The 18,049-nt window shown below is 39.9% G+C and overlaps 2 protein-coding genes across 4 annotated transcripts in view; one reads left to right on the plus strand and one right to left on the minus strand.

Moving 5' to 3' along the window:
- The window catches only part of LOC127638164 (filaggrin-2-like), a 7,464-nt gene extending 7,193 nt beyond the window's left edge, over nucleotides 1-271 (plus strand). Inside the window, exon 2 of the mRNA XM_052119579.1 lies at nucleotides 1-271. This exon is cut by the window's left edge and continues 4,024 nt beyond it. The gene's annotated coding sequence lies outside the window, so the exon portion shown is untranslated.
- The window catches only part of LOC127638177 (uncharacterized), a 61,262-nt gene that overhangs the window by 24,620 nt on the left and 18,593 nt on the right, over nucleotides 1-18,049 (minus strand). Inside the window, exons 1-2 of one of the 3 annotated variants that reach the window (XM_052119597.1) lie at nucleotides 10,381-10,654; nucleotides 10,086-10,234 (exon numbers count right to left, since the gene is read on the minus strand). The exons of 1 other annotated variant lie outside the window; for it this stretch is intronic. The gene's annotated coding sequence lies outside the window, so the exon portion shown is untranslated. Of the gene's footprint in view, nucleotides 1-264; nucleotides 3,837-10,085; nucleotides 10,235-10,380; nucleotides 10,655-18,049 lie in introns of those variants that run through there. One more of the 3 variants, XM_052119595.1, reaches the window with a different exon arrangement.

Here is an 18,049-nt window from a genome sequence, read left to right on the forward strand (position 1 = left end):
AATGCACAACAAACTATAGTAAATGACTGTGTGAGAAATGCACAAAAATGTTCTTTGGAAGTTTGTTATTGCAGTTGGACTCTGTGTTGAAATCGGTGTGCTGCAGTTTAGAAATGCATGACATATGCGGTAAGAAAAGCGTATGCTTGCACAGTACACAATCTATGCATTAAAGGGGGAAAATTCCATTCACACACTCAAAAAAGAAAAAGCATGCATTCACCCACACACACACGTATGTAGCTGAAGTCAAACATGACTTACACACGCCTGCGAGGCTTGAACAGGCAGCGTACGGAGGCAACAGTCTGTCTAGGACGTCCTTTCTTCCTGTGGAGAAAAAGAGATAGGGGTTTTGACTCCGGGATTGCGAGGAGGAGCTGTCCCGATCCGCTATCCCGTTTACCCGGTCTCTAATGCCAGTTCCCCCTCTCCTCTCGGGAAGCAGGCCGGCGCAACACTCCGGCTGCTCTGCTGGGCCTCTGGAACAATAGGGGGCCTCCGGGACGTCTGGGAGGCGTGTGTGAACCCTGTTAGCAGATGGAGCACGTCTCTCTGAATGGTGCATGTTAGCAAACACACAATAAGTGTGTCTACTGCATGCAAATCATCCAATCGGCTCTCGTAGTCCTGGGGAACATTTCACTAGCTTGAATACCTTCCCAACACCAACACCATCTTCACCTTGTCTCCTATTCTTTCTTCGTGGACTTTTTTAACGTCTTTTTCTCACCCTGTGGATCTAAATGCGACCAGGGTCGGTGTGTTTTGTAGCTGCATGTGTCCGATAGTTGCATCATGGTCACGGGCACATGAGAGTTACTCTACGTCCATTCAACCCCCCAAACACCACGAGTCTGTAACATTTTCATCACGCAAATCACTCACAGCAGCTTTTCCTGCGACAGCATGAACGTTTATTTCTTTGGCTTTTGTAAGCATTTGGCATCTGTCCCAGACGAACGCTCCTTCACGACAGAACTCCCTGTCGGAACGCTTGAAGAGAAACGCGTTCCTGAAGGCAATCCGAAGGCAAATCCTTCGGTGCGACACGGTGCCCGGTGCTGCACTGGCATGAGCTGGCATGGGCTGGCATAGGTTGCAGGTCACAGCGGCAAAAAGCTCCATCTGCTCTCTCGTTAAAAAACGAAATCTAAAAAGACATTTCCAAGATACAAAACCGCTCCAAAAATGCACAATTATGCTTTGTCGCAAACCACGTTCGAAAAGCGTAAAAATCAGGTGCAATCAAATGCGGTAGCGTGCTACAAAACGGGAACGTGTTGGCAGGTTTTGGGTGGGCTTTGGTGTAGCGCTGTCTTGCATTCTCTCTCTACGACTGGGCCCGCTAGTAGGGAGGCCCTCGAGGCAAAAATGCAGGCTAGTTTTTTTCATTCCACTTTATCCTTCACTCCCTCGTGCTAAATTATTCTCTGAAGGTCTTTCCCTCATGTACAGCTTAAAGACTTTGGAATTAGGAAGCAAGCAATCCGTACGTAAAGCGAAAGAGTGGGAGAGGGAGAGAGAAAGAGACAGATATGAAACAGAAGACGCAGAGGGGTGAAAACTCCTCATCATGTGTCCCACATGGCCTTGCACTTGAGGGGGAGAGAGAGAGAGAGACAAATAGAGAGAGAGAGAGAGAGAGAGAGAGAGAGAGAGTGGGAGGGCGGAAAAACGCCTACACGGGAGGAGAGAAGACGGTGTTAGTGAGAGAGGGAGTGTGACATAGATACTCCTCCCCCAGCGCGCAGACGCAGTTCTCTTTACACACACACACACACACACACACAAATAATCCTATCAGAAAGAGAGAGAGAGAGAGAGAGAGAGAGAGAGAAGCAGCCGAAGCATGTTACTTTCTGCAGAAAATGCACTAGAAACGTCACATTCCTTGACATTTCTGACAAACTGTGTAAACAACTGCAGACCCATTTCTAGGTCAAATCTCTCCCTCAAACACTTCTTTATTTGCTTTTAAGAAATAGTCCACACAAAAATGAAAACGTTGTCATTTAATAACCCTCGTGTCGTTCTAAAACCCAAAGTATGCTCCGGTTTTAACACATTTTTTATTAAAAGATCTAAACATTAGATCTCTTTCAAGAAAAGCACTTATTGTAAATGAAACAATTACAGGTCATAGTTTGGATGTGCTCTGACTGAAACCTGGCTTATACCGGATCAATATATTAGTTTAAATGAATCAACTCCCTCAGGTTATTGTTATAAATATGAGCCTCGTCTGAAGGGTCTAGGAGGAGGTGTTGCTACAATTTACAGTGGCGTTTTTGGAGTTACTAAGATGACAGGATATAAGTTGAAGTATTTTAAACTAATAATGCTTAATGTGACACTGTCGGATACAAATAAAATAACTCTGTCGTCTTTTGCCCTTGCTACAGTATATAGATCACCTGGACCATATTCTGATTTCCGTGGTGAATTTGCTTATTTATCTATCAGATATAGTAGTTACTGTAGATAAAGCTTTAATTGCGACTTCAACATTCACATAGATATTGAAAATAACACATTGAGATTAGCATTTATCTATATTATGAACTGTCTTGGAGTCGTGTAATATGTGGCAGGACTAATTAATCCCCATTACGCGATTACAGATTTAATTCTGTCATATGGAGTTGACGTTGATACTATAGAAATCCTACAGCAGAGAGATCTCTTGTGTGCTGCGTTCAGCTAATGTTACTCAATCTACACCACGCTATCGTTCAGGTAGAACTATTCTTTTGACCACTAAAGATGCTAATAATTCACTAATAATCTTCCAGATCTATCTCATACACTTAGTAAGCCACAAAGCCCAGAAGAACTTGATGTGATATCAGAAAATGTAAATGCAGTCTTCTCTAGCACTCTTGATTTGTCACCCCCCTTCGATTAAAGAAAATTAAAGAAATAAGCCCCGCGCCATGGCACAATGATCACACTCATGCTCTCAAGAGAGCAGCTCGGAAAATGGAGCACAAGTGGAAGAATACACAAATAGAGGTATTTCGCGGTGCATGGAAAGATAGTTTCTGTAGCTACAGACAGGCACTAAAAGCTGCCAGGTCAGCATATTTTAGCAGACTCATCTCTGCCTGCATCACCTCGGTCTTATGATTGACTACACCCTTACAATGCAATACATCGACTATTAATTAATTGCCAACAAAAGCCTTCATCAGCCAATTAACAAGGACAATTGCATCTACGTGAACTTCTGCAGTTAATCCAGGATGGACTTCAAAGACATTAGTCATTAATCTTACAGTTCAAACACAATCGATGTTTAAACACTGACCCTTAAACCTTACTTAGTTTAATCATTTTAAACCATGACTTGCACTATACATAAGTCATATTGGCATTATGTTCATGATGTTAGACAGAGGGGAACTGGCCCCCACAGTGAGTCTGATTTCTCCCAAAGTTATTTTTCTCCATTAATCAACATCTTATGGAGATTTGTGTTCCTTGCCACAGTCGCCTACAGCTTGCTCACTGGGATCCTAAATACAATTATTATTTAATAATTTATTTTAATTCATCATTTATAAACATATTTAATTAAACTACACAATGATGACTCTAAGACTTTATAGATATTACAGATTTATTTTCTGTTAATGCACGATTTCTGTTAAGAAATCATGAGGGGCGGCTGTGGCTCAGTTGGTAGAGCGGGTCGGCGGTTGCGGTTCGAATCCTGGCCCACGCGACTCCACATGCCGAAGTGTCCTTGGGTAAAACACTGACCCCCAAGTTGCACCCAATGGCAGACTAGCACCTTACATAGCAGCTCTGCCGCCATTGGTGTATGAATGTGTGTGAATGGGTGAATGAGTCACAGTGTAATGCGCTTTGAATACCTTTAAGGTTAAAAAGGTGCTATATAAGTGCAGACCATTTACCGTTTAAGCTGCTTTGAAACAACGTGTGTTGTGAAAAACCCTAACTTGACCCTGTCATTCCCTCTGCAATCCTGGCAAGACTCTCTACAACTTATTTCTTAGAAATTAGATTTCTGTTAAAAACTCAACCAACTGGAATCACTGCACTGGATTCAAGAACAGTTCTGACCTGGGGGTCTGGGTAGCTCAGTAAGTATTGATGCTGCCTACCACCCCTAGAGTCGTGAGTTCGAATCCAGGGCGTGCTGAGTGACTCCAGCCAGGTCTCCTAAGTGTCACATTGGCCAGATGGTAGATAGCTGTTCAATGTGTATAAACCTCACTCTCCTGACCTTATGAGGTGCACTAGCGAGTGACGCTAGGGGCTGTAGCCTTTAGCCTCCTTATTAGCGTGCCAGCCTCCCATGCCGGAGACACCAGTTCGAGTCCCGTATGGAGCGGGTAATACAGGAGCATCACATAAACAACCAAAATTGGCCCGGTTGCTAGGGAGGGTAGAGTCACATGGGGTAACCTCCTCGTGGTCACTATATTGCGGGTCTCGCTCTCGATGGGGCGTGTGGTGAGTTATGCGTTGATGCTGCAGAGAATAACGCAAAGCCTCCACACGTGCTACGTCTCCGTGGTAACGCGCTCGACGAGTCACGTGATAAGATGCGCGGATTGACGGTCTCAGACGCAGAGGCAACTGAGATTCGTCCTCCGCCACCCGGATTGAGGCAAGTCACTACGCCACCATGAGGAGCTAGAGTGCATTGGGAATTGGGCACTCCGAATTGGGATGAAAAGGGGAGGGGGAAAAAAGAACAACTTTGACCTTCCAGCCAATCAGAACAAGGGAGCATTGAAAATGTTTTCCCTGGGATTTTACACGCAGATTCCTTCATTTTCCTTTAGAAATTAGATTTCTGTTGAAAGTTCTACCCATCACACTGGATTGAAGAACAACTGTGACCTTCCTTGACTCAGAATGAGGGAGAACAGACAGACTTTTTTTTTTGTCCTGCAATTTTGGCTTGAGAAACTTATCTCACCACAAACTAAACTTGAACAACAACAGACTCATTTCTAGGTCAAATCTCTCACACACTTAATTGTTTGCATTAGCAAGACACTTCCACAACTTCTCCATTGTACACTGAGATTTCAGTCGAAAACTCGACCAATCAGAATCACAGCACTGGTTTAAAAACACTAAACCGTCCAGCCAATCAGAATGAGGTAGAACAGACAGACCCCTCCCCTTTGATGATGCACTCCTCACATGACCAAACTCCCTCTCTACTCCCCGTTCATCCATCTGTCTGGCCAAATCCCTCCCAACTGCAGCGACAGAACAAGGGAGGCAAAGTAAACGACAAAAAAGAAATTGACGTATACTCAAACACATGCTCACCAATGCAGGAATGAGTTGCGTTCACTCTTTAGCTCTCTCTACCACCCTTAATTAGTTCCCAGCGTCCAACATTGTGGTGGGTTTGTAAAATGCTATTGTAATGAGTTCAAAAGAAAATGAGAGAGTGAAAAATTTCTATTTGCTCTGGCAGTCGCTCCAGAAACCCCTTGAGGCTGGACTAGCTTGCTGAACAAACTTTTTTCCCCCTCAGACTGCAAGCTAGCGCACTCTCTCTCACTTGTTCACTAACCCTTCCTCTCTGCGTCTACGCTAATGTGCTTGCAGACAGAGAGAAAGCCTGTGTTTCCAGCTCTTGTGGACTTACTCAGCACTTTTCCTAGCACTGTAACTCGAAGATGCAACTCCAGATGGTGGGGTTAGCTAGCATTAGATAGTGTCTTTCTCTGTCTAAGCTATGAATGCAGCATTTGGGGTGATCTAACATGGCCGCTGCTTTGGGAGTCTTATGGGCGTACCCATTCCCATGCGCTGGCTTGTAGTCGGAGAGCTGCTTCGTGTCTGTCCTCACACACAATCACATGCTAACACGCTCACATTGGGCGCTACGTTCTGATGTAGCCCATCCTGCTTAGCAGAACCGCAGAGTTACAGGCTCGGGCTGGAAACAGAAACCTCACATTGATCATGCGGCCTATTTTAGAGTGGCAATCGTACTATTCCTCAGCTGGTTAGGTAGGGACCCTGCACTTTTCTTTCACATCTTACGTCACATCTCGCCACAACTTCTGACCAATTGACAGCCTCGTTTCCAGGAGGCAGATAAAACTGTGCACACTTATCTGTAATTTCTAACTTCAGCCAGCCAGAGTTGATCAAATCCCTGACGACTGTGCTAGCAGTACAATGACGGCATCATCTTTTGTTATTTTGTTGGAACGTCTATTTTTGTTTGGCAAATCGAGGAGCTGTAGCGATGTTGTGGTGTGCACGGTGCATGCCGCTAAGTTCATTTTAGGACAAGCGTTAACTTACTAGCCAACTATTAACTCGTGCTTCAAAACGCCTTTATTTCTAAACATGGCTTGCATTAGCATTGTGCTAATTCTGGAGTATTACTCCATTAAACCTTATTTCTGGTCTTGATATTATTCTCGATAGTTGTGCATTCATTTATACACAATTATAAATCCGTAACAAACACGTGCTGCACCAGAGTGAAAGTGCACAATGCGGATGTGGAAACGTGAGAAAACAATTGTGTGAAAGAAGCTACATGCTAAGCACACCAAGATACCTCGACAGACAGTCCTTCCTTCATCACATTGAATGCGTGGACAGCTGAAAACACATAATTATTGTAAATATGGATTACTAACTATCAGTCCTGCACAAACAGTCTCGCAAATATTCTTGACCTCTCTAAGGCCATGCGGTACACAAAATGGCGAATGCCGCCATTTCGTAGAAATGGACTGTAAATACATTTAAGTCTTCTAGAAAACGTTTCTGTACCAAACAAACAGAATGCAATAAAGTTTGGACTGTGAAAAACTCCCACTAGGCCACAACATTGTCTTTTATGCTGAATCATGTGTATTTTTTAAATAGTTTAGCAGTAGCTGATGTTCTGATGTGTTGTACAATGACTGAAGCTAATAGTTCAGTGTTCTTCAATTTAGCTTATTTCCAATTTGTATTCATTTATTTAATGCATTTTTTGTTTTATTTTTATGCAATTTAAATGAATGCATTTTCAATGCATTGTTATTTATTTTAATGCAATGCATTTAAATACGTGCCGTTGGACGTCTCTCTGATAATGTAGGTTTGGAACTTTTTCTAGAAAAAAAAATTGCGTTGCATTAAAATAAATAACAATGCATTGAAAATGCATTCATTGGATATTGAATAACAGCATGCCAAATTGCACATATATTTTGAAACACATTTGTGGAGCAACTGCGCTGAAATCCTGATGTTAGCATGACTTTAGGCTGCATTAGCGTGGATGAGTACTCTGGAATAGGACAGAATGCGAGAGTAAAGCACGAGTCTCCTCGCCGGCTCCTCACACACACAGTGTTTGCAACAGGAAATACTGGACAAATGAGCGGCAACAACAAACAGCCAGCAAGACCTTTGAGAGCTGAAAATGTTCTCTTTCATGTTTGTAAAGACTAAAGCAGCATTCTTTGTTTCTTCTGGGTTAGATTACATCTTTTGCACTCTTCAGAGGGAACCATTTTTAATGGGTAATATTTACCCCTTATAATTGGCCTTTTTTCTAACAATTCATAAACAGTCAATTCATGCAAAATGGTTAATTCAATAAAATTAAATCATTAAAATATACTGTCAATTAAAACAATTATGACTACAAAATAAAATCAACATCAAAGACAAAAGTAGTTGTAAATAATGCACAAGACGAATCACAATAAACACTCATAACACTTGCATAAAAATGCAATTTAAATAATTTCCGGTCTTTATGTTTGATATTATCGGTGCTCTACAGTGTAACATTATGGCCAATTTTAATGCAATCACTTTGTACTTTTTTTTTGTTTGTTTTTTGTGCAATTGCTGGCTGCATTTTATTATTGTATTTAATTCGTTTATTATTAAAAATGTATTTTGAAAATTTTATTATACATTTTTTTTAGTTAGGGTTTTTCATCAAAAACACTTAAATTTGCTCCACATTTGTCAACACTCGCCTCTTAGACAGCGAATACAGATATAAAACAGCTACAGGTCACCATGGTGTGTAAAGCCACCAGATATGCCTAGAAAAAAATAGACTTGAGTATATTAGACAAATATTCAATTTTGACATTTTATGCACCTGATTTTAAATTTAGTAGCATTTTAAATGAGCCCAGGCCTCACTGTCGAGTGAACCATATCCTCGGCTATTCCCGACTTGCCACAAAAACGGCGGCAAAGGCCATTTGGAGGTGGTCTGACCCTTGACCTCCACGCGTGACTAAAGGACTGGTCCATTGACTCCCTGCTGTGTCAGACACAAAGGTTATGACCCCAGGGTCAAAAGTGTTACCCGAGGGGCCATTGAAGCTATATTGAGAGGGTGCGACTGTTGTTTGCTTTGACAAGGTAAAGATTACGCTCACATTAAGTGTTGCCGTCAAACGGGTCAGCCCCTTGGGAATGACCCCTGTGACCCCAGACAGCTCCTCTTATTAAATGCCGCTGACCCTTGAACTCTGGCATCATCCAAGCGAAACCAGGATCTCACTCTTGCAAACACTTCTAGACGCACGGACCTGATCTGAGAATGAATATCACAGTGGAATTAATCCATATTCTAATCTTTAACATTATAGTTCATACGCAAGTATATCACTTTGAATATTTTACCATTTTATAATGATTTTATTAAGACAAACTTGTGAATAGAAGACATTTTAAAGAAAAGCAATACTAGAAATTGTGAGACAAGTTGAATGCACAGCACATATTCAATGGATCGTTTAAATCATTGTTTTTCTTGTAGCAACTGAATGAAAGTGCGACAATAATTTATATAATTAATACATAATTTATTTGTGCTCTATAAATATTTAGTATCAGGATATGAAAAAAAAAATCTAATATTTATGCTAAATAGTAGAAAATTATTAAATAAATTGTACTTTTTTTTTTTTAAATAAAATTGTGCCATCCGATTAAATTATCATAATAAATAATTTAAACATATCACAAAGTTTCTAGAAAATATGTGTGAAAAATAAAACATATAATACAAGATAAATACTAATATATAAATTAATAAAAAAGCATACAGTAAAACAGTATTATTACATACAGCTTGGTTTTCAACATTGAATATTCAGATTTAATATATATATATATAATATTTAAATATATTTATTAAAAACTTTTTCTGCTAATACTAAAATTTTTCAAGCATTGTAGTTGTGTTCAATATGTGTCTATAGATGTCCACAAAACATTTATTCATTTTAGTTTATTTCTTTATATTTTTTGGTAAACAATATGGAAGTTTTCCACCAATCAAACGATTCAATTTCTTTCATTGCATTGCCATAATAATCGATGTACAGAAAACGTCAAACGTGTTGTTTAAAATCCAGCGAACCAAAGCTGGACACATGATTGTTATATTTTTAATTCTTTATGCAATAAATAAATCACATAAATAAATAACTAAAACAATAGTACAAAAGTGTAAATATAGTTTCCCTGTTCGTAACTAAAACATGCGATTGTACTATTTTCTTTTGCATTTTCTTTCTTGGTTTTTGGATGATTTCTCAGTTCACAAACATGAATATTTTGCATGCATTGCTTGATATTGTACAATATGAACTGAGGTTATTTAGGCTGTTTTGCTAAACACGGCTGTAAATGCATACTGTTAAAATAAATCTATTTCCTGTAGATAAACATGCTTTTTACATGTTACAAAGCGAATTATCAGAAACGTCCTTTTTTCTTTTTTAAGAAGAAAAGGATGGATGCATCTTCGCGGATATAGACATATACAGTCAATAACAAACAAGTAGAAATTTTAATAACAAATGTAACTTGATAGTTCATTGCATCCAAACATTTAATGGAATTAAAATGACCTTTTATTTGTTAACTCATCTATTTATCTTGTAATAGTGATAATGTTGCACATGAAATATAATTTGATTTAAATTTAATCCTCAGTTTAGACTACTAAAAGATGCACAAATGTGTCAAAATCACATTAATGTCTGTTTTTAAGCATTGTGGATAAAACACAAGTTGTGATGTACAGCATCTATTAAACTCACCCTGTGAAGATTTTCACCAAGCCAAAAAAAACATGCATTTTGTTGTAAATTCGGAGGTCTTTCCTGCAGCTGGTTGTAAAGAGGAGCTGACGAACGCCGTGTCCTTCTGTTCAGGCCACTGTGCATCCAAAGCTGGCATGGAACGCAGCCTGGCACACAGTGAACGACAGAAAAGAGAGCAAGAGAGAAAGAAGGAACTCAGGAAAAAAAAAAACACTATTCAGAAGTATAAAATTGATTAGTCAAAATTGCAGGTAATACGAAGAATAAAGTAACAACCCTGAGCTAACCCTACCTTATTCAAACAGCAACATTTCGGGCTACCAATAGAAATTATATGTGACATATTCCACTATTTTACCGTCTATAACCTATCGGAAATTTGACCGAGAGACTGCGGTTAAATGTTCTGCATTAAATGTTGATGAGACTGCATTAAATGTTCTTAAAACAAGTTTTGAATATGAGAAATAAAGGAAAATATGAACGTCTACATGGTCCAGCATCAAGGAAACCCATCTGCCCGCTACTGCAGGGACAATAAAACGCACTCAAACAACAGGATGGCATATGCGCCAATGTGCCAACTGCGAAAGAACATTCTTGTGCCGGTGGACGCTTTTACCACTGTGGCGTTCGGACCAGGACCAGCCTAAATGCCACGTCAGCATTGTCCTACTTCCCCCAGTCGAATCTAATACGCAGCTCAGATATACCCAAAACCAGTTTCTAACTGGTTCTGCATCAGGACCCATATTATATATGAGACATCAAGCGGTGAGCCAAAACAGCACCGAAACTTGAAACAATTGATTACTTTTGGTTTCTTTGGTTTCAGGCAACCAATAAATCAACGTACAAAACATACTGTGGTCAACACACACCTTGTATATTCTAGTAGTGAATGTAGCTAGGGTCGTATTTTCTTTTAGTTTGCGTACCAGTCAATGTTGACATCCAGGTTACCCACTCTTTTCAAGGCACAGTTTTCCAGAACATTTTAAAGTTAAAGTCAAAAGTTTATATACACTTCGGTTTAAGTCATTAAAACAAAATTTTACGACTCCGTAGATTTCAAATTAGCAAACTACAGTTTTGGCAAATCGTTAAGGAAATCTGCTTTGCGCATGACACAAGCTATTTTTCGAACAATTGCTTACAGACCGATTGTTTCACTTTTAGTTGACTATAAAACAATTCCAGTGGGTCAGAAGTCTACATACACTAAGTTAACTGTGCCTTTAAGCAGCTTCCCATGATGTCAAGTATTTGCTAATTGGCAAATTAAACAATTTGCCAATTAGCTTCTGATAGGAGGTGTGCTGAATTGGAGGTGTACCTGTGGATGTACATTAAGGCCTATCTTCAAACTCAGTGCCTCTTTGCTTGACATCATGGGAAAATCAAAAGAAATCAGCCAAGACATCAGAAAATAATTGTGGACCTCCACAAGTCTGCTTCATCCTAGGGAGCAATTTCCAAACACCTGAATGTACCACGTTCATCTGTACAAACAATAGTACGCAAGTATAAACACCATGTGACCATGCGGCCATCATACCGCTCAGAAAGGAGACTCATTCTGTCTCCTAGAGATGAACGTAGTTTGTGCGAAAAGTGCAAATCAATCCCAGAACAACAGCAAAGGACCTTGTGAAGATGCTGGAGGAAACAGGTAGACGAGTATCTAGATCCACAGCAAAATGAGTCCTATATCGACATAACCTGAAAGGCTGCTCAGCAAGGAAGAAGCCACTGCTCCAAAACCACCATAAAAAAGCCAAACTACAGTTTGCAAGTGCACATGGCGGCTTTGGCTCAGTTGGTAGAGCGGGTCGGCCACTAATCACAGGGTTGGCGTTTCGATTCCCGGCCCACACGCAGAAGTGTCCTTGGGCAAGACACTGAACCCCAAGTTGCTCCCAATGGCAGGCTAGCGACTTACATGGCAGCTCTGCATCATTGGTGTGTGAATGGGTGAATGAGTCACAGTGTAAAGCGCTTTGAATAACGCTAAGGTTAAAAAGGCGCTATATAAGTGCAGACCCTTTACAGTTTACATGGGGACAAAGATCTTACTCTTTGAAGAAATGTCCTCTGCCCTGATGAAACAAATATTGAACTGTTTGGCCATCATTATGTTTGGAGGCTTTCAAGCCGAACCGTGAATCATGGGGGTGGTAGCATCATGTTGTGGGGGTGCTTTGCTGCAGGAGGGATTGGTGCACTTCACAAAATAGATGTCATCATGAGTAAAATTTGGTTAACTACATACAAAGCTTTGAATGGTCTAGCTCCACAGTACTGAAGTGACCTTCTGTCACACTATATCCCATCATGTTCATTACGATCACAAAATTCTTTCAAAATCCACAAAAGGAGGTACATCCTTTTCCCAGTTGTCTCCTAAACTATGGAATAGTCTCCCTAACACTGTTCTGGACTCAAACACACTCCCTCAGTTTAAGTCTAGACCAGGGCTGGACTGGAAAGGGAAATTGGCCCGGGATTTTACATGGCAACTGGCCCAACTGTTGAGCGAGGGTGGGGGTTGATAGTTCGCTGTCCTTTTCTGCATATCACGGCACCGTTTTGTGGTCCGTTCTGCATAACACGACAGCTCATTTTTGCTTATCGCACCCCATTCGGCACATTTCGCGGACGACCCATCTGCCCGCTCGGTTCTACCGATGCCCATTCCGCCCCTGAACGGCCCAAAAGTTAATCGGCCCACCGTGATAATGCCCGGTATGCCAGATTACCAGTCCAGCCCTGGTCTAGACTAAAGTCTCATCTATTTAGCCAGGTATACACCTCATATATCCTTCAACTCACAATTAGGCTGCTTTAGTTTAGTCTGCCGGAACCAGAAACCAGAAACATCTATCAGGTTATATAACGCTGCAATAAATTGAATAGCATCTACGCTAATATTATTCTATTTGTTTCCATGTCTCAACCTCAAGATTAATATCCCGAGGTTACCAGAGCCGGCCAGATCCACCACAAAAATTGAAGTTACAGTGAGGCACTTACAATGGAAGTGGATGGGGCCCATTTTTGGAGGGTTTAAAGGCAGAATTGGCCCCATTCACTTCACCGTTGTAAGTGTCTCAATGTAACCCAGATTTCTGCTTTTGGTTACATTGAGGGACGAGTCTAAACACATTTTTGTGGTAATCAACATTATGCCACAAATGCTGTCGATTGAGTTTAACTGGTCCTGAACCCGGAATATTCCTTTCCTATGAATTACGACCATAAACAACTTCTACACGGACACAGCCCACCACCGTTTGATCACATAGTCGTCCATTCTGCGTAAAATCAAAGCATCCAACGTAAACTGTTTGTCTTTTTTGCCGTTTCTCTGATTGCGTATAAACACGCAACGCACCCATTAAAATGCACTTTTGTAAATTGGTGATTTAGGTGCCAGATTTTTTTTAACCCAATTGTTTTATCAGCCCAAACGAGTAACAAACAGTCCGTTTTTCCATCATTTGTTTGGATGTAAGTTGATGTTACTACATCATCTGTAATGGTTGTTTAAAAATACTTTATTGAGCTTCTGAACTTATGACTTTTGAACACACTTGAAAAGCAACAAAGAGCCACAAGCTTGACTCTATATTCTGTGTTCTCAAGGCAACTTTCGACTTGTGACTGTTAAGAACTACAGGATCTGTCTGTCTGAGTGCCGCCTCTCACGGCCTCGTCTAAGTGTCTCGGCATCTTTTACTCGGACAGAAAGCTGCCATTAAAACAGCCCGATTAATGTGGCCTAACCTAAAGAGAAAGAGCGAGAGTTAATGGGGGGCTTTTCGCTAGTAATCCCCACCCCCTTTACTTTCTGAAAGGTAGAGCTGTCTCTCTCTCGGCCTAGACGGAGGGGGGCTGAAGGGGCTCGATAAGGTCATGTGTGCCAAGGCCATGACAAAAGGCTCTTTTATGTCGAGCGTATGCAGATAGAGCTGCTTCTTTTGTGCATGGACCCCAAGCTCTAGATAGAGGAGGAGGGGTAGACGGAGAGAGAGAGAGAGAGAGAGGTGTAGAGATATTGCGAGAGCTCCAGATTGGTGTGAAATTGATGATGTTCACGGAAAACGTGAATGTCTTGCCGCTCAAGACGTAATCCAAAAACGGTGGTTTTCTCAACTGGTTTTAGATGGGACATCAAGCGGCGACCCAACACAGTATCAGAATTGTTTATTGTACAATTGTAAACAAGCATTAAAATGCTTAAAATTAAAATGACTGTGAACTACATAAGCCTAACAAAAGGTTAATCCACGTTACTTTGTCATGTCAATAAAGTTGCAGTAATGGATATAACATAATGGAATATTATCATATTTTTTGCATCTTTTGGGGAATTTTAACGTTTATGGATGAACTTCTATTGGGGTATTCCTTTATCATGGCATTGGTGGAATGGGAACATGGACAATTTTGGTCTATCACAAATTACATTTCACCATATTTTCTTTCTTAACCCTCCTATTGCGTTCGGGTCATTTTTCATCCAGGAGTGGTAGAAAATAACGTTTATATACCACGTAGTTTTTAGTACGGGAACCACATTTTGGGACTTTATAAAGACTATCAAAATACAATTTAAATATACATATAGATTTTTTAATACAATTGTTAAAGAGATATAACCATTTAAAAACATCTTTTACACCTTTTGTGTTCGCGGGTCAATTTTGACCCGGACATCAATTATGGCTTTACACGTGATATTATGTCGATTTTTCTTTATATTTATAAATGTGATTTTTACTTACAAACAGTTCGCTTACAGTTTACCTCTTTCCCAAACTCTCTCTCACACTTGTCTCTCACTAGGACTACATATTGTTTACAAACATGCACACACACACACACACACACACACATACACACGGACACAGAAACACACACACACACAGTCAGTCACACACACACAAAAACACATATAATGTCACACACACACACACACACACATACAGTCAGTCACACACACACACACACACGCATATACAGTCACACACACACATACATACAGTCAGTCACACACACACACACACACATACATACAGTCACACACACACACACACACACACACACACACACATGTTTGTTTTCCTATCCTTATGAGGACTTTCCATAGACATAATGATTTTTATACCGTGCAAACTATAGATTCTATCCCCTAAACCTAACCCTACCCCTAACCCTAATCATCACAGGAAACTTTCTGCATTTTTACATTTTCAATAAAACATTGTTTAGTATGATTTATAAGCGATTTGAATTATGGGGACACTAGTCTATGTCCTCATAAAGCACATTTATAGCATAATAACCTTGTGATTACCAGTTTATAACTTGCAAAATTGTCCTGGTATATCACAAAAACACGCACACAGATACACACACACACACACACACACACACACACACACACACACACACACACACACATGTTGTGTTTCCATGTTTTATGGGGACTTTCCATAGACATAATGGTTTTTATACTGTACAAACTTTATATTCTATCCCCTAAACCTAACCCTACCCCTAAACCTAACCCTCACAGAAAACTTTCTGCATTTTTACATTTTCAAAAAACATAATTTAGTATGATTTATAAGCTGTTTTCCTCATGGGGACCGACAAAATGTCCCCACAAGGTCAAAAATTTCGGGTTTTACTATCCTTATGGGGACATTTGGTCCCCACAAAGTGATAAATACACTCTCACACACACACACACACTCTCTCCCACACACACACACACACACACACACACACACACTCACACTCACACACACACACTCACACTCAGTCACACACACACACACACACACACACACACACACACACACACTCACACTCACACTCAGTCACACACACACACACACACACACACACACACTCAGTCACACACACACACACATTCACACACACACGCACACACACACTCACAGACACTCACACATACACTCACACTCACACTCACACACACTCACACTCACACAGACACACTCACACACACTATACTCACACACACACACACACACAGACACACTCACACACACACACACACATATAATATATCATCGCAAAGGGGAGGATCTCAGCTTTGACACCTAGATTGAGCTTGTAGTCCACTCAGAGGCCGAGATAATCAATTAAATAAAGGTGTTGCTTGAACTGAACATTAGACTGAATGTCTATGGACGAGCACATCTGTGAGGGATAAAATGTGTTAGAGCGCCCCCTACATTTCACATCTGTATATTGTGATGGAATGTGATAGAGAGAAAAAATATATAGTGCCTTCTGCCATCTAGTGGAATAAAATGAGACTTTTCAAAGTGAGGTCGAGTGAACAGAAACAGAATGACATGTTTGCAAAGTTAGGACAACAACAAAATAAAACATTTCTTTCAAAACAAATTTCTGTTTTCATAAGATTATAAACACATACAATATTATTTATGAATAATGAATTCAATAAATATGAGTATTTTTTATTTATTTGGGGGTTCTCTGAAAAATGACACATTTTCTTACGTGTGAATGTGAGCTTTTAAATTTAAAGTGTCCGGCCAAAAATGCACCAGAATTTAAGTCTTTATTAATTGATAATATTCAAAAATGTTGCATTGACGTCAAACCAACATTCGTCCTCGCGTGTAGAGTAACTCAATGTGACGATTTCTCTTTTGTGTTGCACTGAAAAATAACAGCAAATATGTTTGAAACGACATGAGAGTAAATAATGACCAAATATTCATTTTTTGCGTGAGCTATTCTTTAAAGCGAATTACAACTTCAAACTGTTTGGACATTTTTAAGTTATTAAATGACTCAAATACCAGCAGTCTGAATGTTTATTGTGAAGTTTTTAGTTTTTTTAGCTGTGGTGTCTTGATGTTACCAAGAAGGTGTAACCAAAAAAGAAAGAAAAAAGATTTTGGGGTTTCGTCTGGAGTCGAGTCCCTCGCAACAGTTAACTGTCACAGCTGGTCTTTCGCCAAGTATTCTGGGACTTTTGGCTGTCAGACAAACTGCCTGCGAACTGACCTGAAATCCTCGGTTACGCCGGACGACTGTCAACTATCTTCAGTGGACGTTGTACCGCAGTGCAGATCAGGTTTTAGTGTTCAACAAATAGTGTTTTTAGCTTTTTAATGAAAGAACAAGAATGATTTTGAGCACTTCTGAAACACTGTTTAGCGTCCAGAACTTTATTTTGCTATTAAAGCTTAATGTTAACCAGCATTAACTATATGTAGAAATGAAATAAAACTGTTATTAATAGCTGATATAGTGAGACATCCTTAAACATTCAAATACTCACTGTTTCAAAAGTATCACTGACTAACTCATTGTTTGTCCACGTCTAACAGATTATTCAGAAAGACTTTACAAATGCAGTTCACACAAGACCATTATTGAACCTCTTCTATGATCAACATGTTTTCAGTTTCTGAGTTCAAAGTCTTTTTTATTTTTCAATTTCCTCTTTCAAGTCGTATTTAAATGAATGTGTGCATGAACTTAGACAGAAATACCTTTGATTTAGATTATCTGTTATGACTGTTACATCTGTTTTGAACAGGAATGTGTGTGTGTGTGTGTGTGTGTGTGTGTGTGTGTGTGTGTGTGTGTGTGTGTGTGTGTGTGTGTGACTGACTGTATGTATGTGTGTGTGTGACTGTATTTGTGTGCGTGTTTTTGTGATTTACGAGGACAATTTTGTAAGTTACAAATTAGTAATTACAAGGGTATTATGTTATAAATGTGATTTATGAGGACATTTCTAGTGTCCCCATAATTCAAATCGCTTAAAAATCATACTAAACAATGTTTTATTGAAAATGTAAAAATGCAGAAAGTTTTCTGTGAGGGTTAGGTTTAGGGGTAGGGTTAGGTTTAGGGGATAGAATCTATAGTTTGCACGGTATAAA

This window comes from Xyrauchen texanus, chromosome 46 (assembly GCF_025860055.1).
Source record: "Xyrauchen texanus isolate HMW12.3.18 chromosome 46, RBS_HiC_50CHRs, whole genome shotgun sequence".
NCBI classification, from domain to species: domain Eukaryota; kingdom Metazoa; phylum Chordata; class Actinopteri; order Cypriniformes; family Catostomidae; genus Xyrauchen; species Xyrauchen texanus.